Source organism: Miscanthus floridulus, chromosome 8 (assembly GCF_019320115.1).
Source record: "Miscanthus floridulus cultivar M001 chromosome 8, ASM1932011v1, whole genome shotgun sequence".
In the NCBI taxonomy this organism is placed as follows: Eukaryota; Viridiplantae; Streptophyta; class Magnoliopsida; order Poales; family Poaceae; genus Miscanthus; species Miscanthus floridulus.
This window is the reverse complement of record NC_089587.1, coordinates 47319336-47326365: the sequence shown is the minus strand read 5'-3', so window position 1 is coordinate 47326365 and position 7030 is coordinate 47319336. Positions and strand designations below refer to the sequence as shown.

The 7030-nt window shown below is 46.0% G+C and overlaps 1 long non-coding RNA gene across 1 annotated transcript; it reads right to left on the bottom strand.

Moving 5' to 3' along the window:
- Positions 1-5734: 5734 nt before the first annotated feature.
- Positions 5735-6294, bottom strand: LOC136473785 (uncharacterized). The gene is made up of 3 exons (XR_010762727.1): positions 6247-6294; positions 6071-6163; positions 5735-5989 (listed from the first exon to the last, which is right to left on the bottom strand). It is a non-coding gene; the product is annotated as an uncharacterized lncRNA (long non-coding RNA).
- Positions 6295-7030: the final 736 nt, after the last annotated feature.

The following is a 7030-nucleotide window of genomic DNA, read 5'->3' as shown; positions in this document are numbered from 1 at the left end:
GGCTGCGAAGGTGGGGTTTTGGACGGAGTGGAGGTTTGGGCGTGGGCCGTTGGAGAGAAGCAACATTGAAATTGAGGCTGTGTTTGTCTAGGAGATAAGATGAAATCGGGATTGGAGGATTCCATCACTGTTTTTCAATGTTATGCTTTCATTCTAAGTTCGGACTAAATCAGAAATTTAACTACTTCCTCCGTTCATAAACAACTGTCGCTACAGTATCCGTGCTAGTTTGACTGGGTTTATAGAAAATTTGATCTGCACGTATCCCATAACGACCTTTATGTTGGGACGGAGGGAGTATCTAATGATACTTATTATGTAATATAAATATTAATATTTTCTTATATATATTTGGTCGAAATTAAAAGAGTTTAATGCTTGGAAAACAAAAACGACAATTATTTAGGGACAGAGGGGTATGTGTGTTATTATTCTAGATGTCCACTTTCAATTTGTTATTTTTTATGGTACACACTACTGTCGACACAAAATTTTCGTCCCGTGCCGAGGACACACGCAGCAAGCTGGAAGGGTCCGCTCGATGGAGCAGATCCGCCTAGCTTCAGCGCAGGGATGGTCGATCCTGCGCAATCCTCCCGAGACGTGCCAGTCAATTTGACCCTGCAATTGACAAGGAGAGAAAATTTATCAGTAATTAAGGACGGAACTTGCCGGTGTTGCCAGACAGTCTCGAATGTGCGGTTATGAGAGCCGATATGAGAGGAGATCGACTAAATAGTCGATTCCAGCATATTCATAAGAATAAATTGATTAAAACTCATTGGGTTGTATAAGAGAAATCGGTTATCATTCAGGGTAAATATCATCATTTAAACAAATATTAATCAATGGCAAAAAAATGTCAACAATGATCGGTTTATGCTGAGCCAATGATTACAAATAACTGAACCCCTTTTTATATAAAGAAACAATTCAACATCATTTAACCGTTTAATAAAGATAAATCTAGTGAACATGTTAGATCTCATCTATCGCCATGACTAGTGGGGCATGAGGCAGAATCATGCAGGCCGTAGAAATAACGATAGACTTGATCCTAACTCATTACTAATATCAGTGGAGCATGAGGCAGAATCATGCAGGCCGTAACACAATAATAAGATCATGGGGCTAACCTATCTTTACTTCAACGGTCTAGTGATGCGAATTGTTCGTGAAAGCACTCGACATCGGCTAAAACAGCCGATTCAGACATAGTGCACAATTAGGGTCATGCCTTACCAGGAATAGATCTACTAAATAACGATTCCCACTCCACGGTGCTAACAGTGGGGTGTGAGGCAGAATCACACAGGCCGTGATAACGGGCCATAAAACGGTTTTCGCTAGCCAATAGATCTACTTAAGACGCAATATGCCTTAACCGCACGCTATGCACGATTATGATTGATATAAAACATCCGATAAAAACATAACTCATCGTTTAGGGTATAGACTAGGTCAGTTCTAGATTAGCAAACGATGGGTTAAATAAGATATAAGGCCGATCCAAATCAATCTCAATCGGACAGAGTTATATTGCTGTAATTAGATAAATAATGAAAGCAATAAGCAATATTGGTAACTTAATGAATCTACCAAAGATTGTCATTCTAAGGTAGAGCCGATAACTTGACCTTGATCTAATTCATGCAGTGGGGGTCGACCGGATCGATACAGCCGTACGAACAGAGGTATAAGCCATGACGGTACTTACAACAAGCAGTGGAGGTCGACCGGATCGATGCTGTCGTACTTGTTGAAGAACTCGCTGAGATCTACTCTACTCCTACTCCTAAGGGGTGGCCGGAGCCGAAAAAAGTAATTGACTTGTATTTGATTGATTGTGTGTCTTTTTTACAATAGCTGGGGTTTAATATTTATACCCGGAGTCTAAACATGAATCCTACTCGAGCATGATTTGTTACAATCTTTGGCATAAATGAAAACATTCCTAATTTAAGATAACTTGGACTCTAATCTTTCCCTTTTTGTAGAGTCCAGCATGTCTCGTCCCAGCGCTGATCGTAGCCTCTGTCGTTATCTGCTGGCGCTATCTGAAGAAAGTCGATTCTAATGCTGCATCCGAATTAGCTATTTTTGGTCTGCACGCAATTGATCCTTTGCTGACATGATCTTGGGAGCTCTCGAGCCCCTGAGGTCCTTCTTCCAAATTCTGATGTAAACAACTACACATTTACTATTGGGGGAAGAACAAACACTATATTAGGTGAACTCTCCATGCGTTGCTGCGGAAAATTTTGACAGGCCTAAATAAGTTCTCCGCATGTTGCTGTGGAAAATTTGAGCAACAACTCAAAGAAGACACATCAAAGTTTCAAAGTAAATACTAATTAAGTACTCCAGTAGATTATTTTGCCGTGGACTATGTAGTACTTGAACAATTCGTAAAGTAAGTTCATTAGAATAAATGAATAATGTGGTTTTTTTACTTCATATTTTCATAATGTCAGTTGTTATTAGGTGGTATAGGGGCAGGAATATTGCATTGTTTATTGACGTGTTGTGTTTGTGCTAGTATTTAGGTGGAGTAGTCCGGCATGATGAATTGGTTTGAGGGCGAAGGGTGTGAAAGCCGATATGTTGCTGGCCAATTGAATAATCTGAAAGAGAAATTATTTAACTTCTTGAAAGCTCATTTCTAGACAAAAATTCATGAGGCATAACCGAGTAATGTAAAGGACACATGTATGACTCGGGGCGACTAGCCGGCGCCGCCCAAGCGCCCCTCCAACGCCGCCCTCTGGTGTGCGGCGGTGGTGGCTAGCGACGGCCTGCAAAAACGGGCACCCGTCGCAGCCCCCACCCTCCACCCCCCACTCCTTCACCCTCTTCCTCCGCCACTTGCTTCTCCAACAAGTCGGTCACCCAACGGGATGGATCCAGGCACCCAGGGCCATATCTCGCCTCTCCTACCTGGATCTACGGATTCGTGCACATGACGGAGGTTGGTGTGGCGCGGTTGCCTTAGTCGGGCACTACTGTTGGTGGCCATGGTCGCTGCCGTGCCCAAGGACGTCCACTCCAAGCTTTTGCCACGGGTGCGCGCCGGGTGGAGCTACGCCGCTACCCCCTCGGCCCCCTCTTCGCCTCCGCTGGAGAGGGGACCATCTAGGGGTTGGCGTGGTACCGACGGCCCGGTTCCCCTCTCCGGTTGTAGATGGTCTGCGGGATCCGGACTAGCCCGCGACTGGTTCCGCTAGGGGTCGTCGCGATGGCCAGTCGGCATCGCGTACCCCGCGGTTCGGGTCGCGGCCACCCCGCTCGCCCTGCCCATTCGAGTGTCTTCACTTTCGGCAGTGCGGCCGGTGAGTACCCTAGTGCTGGAGGGTGGACAGGTGGCACCCTGTGGTCTCCCTTCCCCCACTCCGGCAGTGTGGCTCGGCAGGCGACTAGGTGCCTAGCATGGGCGGCCGAAGCCTATCCGCAAGGTGCCTCCCCTATCGCCTAGGGTCGAACCGTCTCTGGGTGAAAACCCTGCCCGATTTCTTGCTCTGGGCTGGCGACGGTGGTGCAGTCAACGCCATGTACCTTCTTGGAGGCGTCGTCGAAGTTTTGGTTCGTTGCGCATGCCGCTGGGTAGGCTGTGGGACGGAAGCCCACTCTCGTGCGCTTCTCCCAACGTAGTTGGCGTCTGCGGATGCCCCTTCTTGTAGGCTCCGTTGGAGAGCTTCTGCAGCCGTGTCCGTGTTTCACCTCCCGCTTCTCTCGTCAGAGTTGCTCTTGTTGTGATGTGCCTACGTGTGCTTCAACCTCGTCTTCGCTCTGGTCTTCCCAGCTTGTGTTTGATGTTGCCATAGTCGTTTGGTTCTTCCCAGTGGATACTTAGCCGTTGTTGCTCTCTTTGGCGGATGCTTTGCTGCTGTCGTTGCTGCTCGGGTGGATGCTTTACCGCTGACGTCGCTTCGATCACCTGTCTCAGGCAGATACTTTGCTACTGAGTGCGGGACCACCCCTTACTTGCGGATACTTTGCTGCGTTGCCGCTGGCGGATGCTTTGCCGCCGTTCTACTAGATGTTCGTGCTCGAGCGGATACTTTGCCGCCGTAGTATCATCTCTTCTCGATGGATGCTTTGCCACCACGGCTTCATCTCCTATGTCGACAACCTTGTGTTGATGTATTTTTACGTTGCAGGTCCAGTCGGTTAGGTTTGTGATGAAGGTCCTACCCCTATTGCATTTCTTTCTTTTCTGTTGTTGTTTAGGTTCCTAACCACTTACTCTGTGGTTCTTATCGTGCACTATGGGTTCTCCCATAGTTGCGTTGTGTAAGCTGTTCTTTCACTTTTTCTCGCTTTAATGAAAAACGTGTCAACGTCGTTCACGAAAAAACCGAATGAGCAATGTTTTCCTCACCCTCGGGAAGCTTGTATGGTAAAAACACATAGCTGGTAACGAATGATATGGCGTGGCTACACATATATATATATATCATTAATTGTGCGAAAGGAAAAAAAATGAAATGACATGCTTATTTCACGGTAATTAATAAGGTGAAACTCAAGGTAATAGGATGTCTGATTTTGTATGTCACGTCAGTACCACCAAAGAGTCTCCCATCAAGAAGTGAAGATAGTTAGATGGAGCCGAAGATGAACGAAAGAAAAAAGTCAAAATAAAATTGGTTACCAGCTCTTCCGACATGGCTTCTAATTTTCTGGTTGATCGTCCTTGACCTTGATGGCTTCTTTTTTAGCATATAATTCACGGCTGTGGGATCGCGAGGCAATATTGGCTAAAGATTGGCTTTACAATGCCTCCAGGGCAAAGTGTGCGTGACCTGCACAAGCTACAACGCCCAGGGAACCTGCCTCAAGAAGAGTTTGCAGCTTTCATCGCTCTCTCTGTGTTGGCAGCTGTGGAAAGCAAGGAATGCGTTCGTATTCAGAGGAGAAAGGGCATCAATCAGGCAGGTGTTTGGAGCTTGTAAAGCCACTGCCGAGCAATGGCGCGCCAGGCTAGCGAGGAACACTACTACAGAAGTTAACTGTAGGGGCGGCTCTAGAGCCTCTATAGGGGCGGCTGCGCCAGCCGGCTGCGCCAGCCGCCCTTCCCAGGGTGTTCCTATAGAGGGTGCCTATGTAGGGACGGTTTCTTGATCGCCCCTACAGTGCCCTCTGTTGGGGCGGCTGGTGTTTTCAGCCGCCCCTACAGTGCCCTCTGTAGGGGCGGCTGGTAATATCAGCCGCCCCTGTAGTGGATTTCTGTAAGAGCGGCTGTATCACCAGCCGCCCCTGCTGTGTGTTTTTGTAAGGGCGGTTCAATCAAGAACCGCCCCTACAGTGGATTTTCCAGTAAAAAAAATTCAAATTCAAATCTGACCATATATATATATATATAATTCAAATTCGAATCTGACCGTCACAAATATACATATATACATCCACAAACACAAGACCATTATTTAGAACATCATCAAAGCAACTGAGACGAGATCTATCTATTTCGGAGTCGATGACCGCGCGCGCGAGCCGTGGTCCTGTGAGAGAGAAGAGCGAGAGCGCCGCATGCGGGGGCGGGGCGCTATAAATAATGTTCTCGACCACCACGACTACTGGTACAGCACTTGCCTCGCTTCACTTCACTTGGCTCCCGCCCTCTTCGTTCTCCTCGCTTGAGAGCTAGCTAGCCCTCCGGCCGGCCGGATAGCCAGCCCGCGGCACCAGGCTAGCGCCGCCTCCAATTAAGAAATCCATAAGTCCACATGCAAAACAAAGTCCAAACCGTTCCAAAGTCTGATCCAAACCATACCACAAGTCCACATTGTCATCAACGGCCTAGGGCTAGCCTATCAGTCTCCCGAAGGTGTTGGTATAGAGGATTACTACCTAAGTCGGAAAGAAGATGATGGTAAGTGCCTTTATGGTACACAATCTGGTCCATTATGAAGTTGCAAAGGTCGCCAACCATCTCTAAGAGCTCGTCATCCTTGTATGGGTTCCTTCTCGTGTCTTTATCTTTCTCCAACTACAAGAGAATAAGTTTAGGTTTACTATATCACAACATATGCGAACTTTTCATACTACGAGCGAAGAGGTTCAAACTTACCAGATTGGGATTTCTGTTGTAGCCACTGATGGTACTCATCATAATACATGTGTAGTATCCACAATGTAGACTCCTAGGCTTCTGCTTGGGGCACTGTATGTTTTGCATATGGAGATGTTAAGTAATGCTATTGACAGACACGTAATATATGGAGTACCAAAGTAAATGACACTTACCGCACATAGAGTTTTGACATACAACTTTTCCTTCCTATTTAGATGATGCCTCCCCTTATGTTCCTGGACATAGTGCCTGAATGCCCTGTTCCAATGGTTTTAGCAAATGCAACTTGTTAGTATCCCACATTGAACCTTACAAGTATGTATACAAACATAGTAGCTAAAATGAGGATTGTCGATATGTATACGTCTTGACAATCGCTATGAAGTCTTTGTATGTCTCGACTGGGAAATCTGCTGAATCAAAGACCCATGCCATGCTATGTGAGAGCCAGACGTCTATGCAAATCCAGTGATCGCTGCATGAATTTAGTCATAGAAGGAACACATAAGCTCTTTTGCATTGAACAAAGTATATTGAACAAAGCTAAGTATACAGTCGAACTTACTTGAAGTGGTATGGTATCCATATATTATCGTGTTGTTGGAGATTTTTAAAACATAGAGCAATGTATGCCACAACCTTGAGGGACTCTTCCAATATTTTCTTTTTCCTGATGTCCTCTTTCTCCTTAAGTGTCTTTCCAGCTCCTAGTTCTTTGCAATCTAGTTTCCACTCTTTAGGGTAATTAAAATTTGTTGATGCTATAGGTGAAGGGTCTATATACCCATGTTTCAGAGTTGGCCTCTTTTTCACAAAGTCTGCTTGCATTCTACAAATCATGCCGTGGGTTAGTTACAACAAAATCAAAAGATTACATTCATATCATATCGAGAGGGCAAGGACTTACAGGCACCATATGCGAATTAGATTCATTTCCATTTGTCCGAGGTGGAAGCA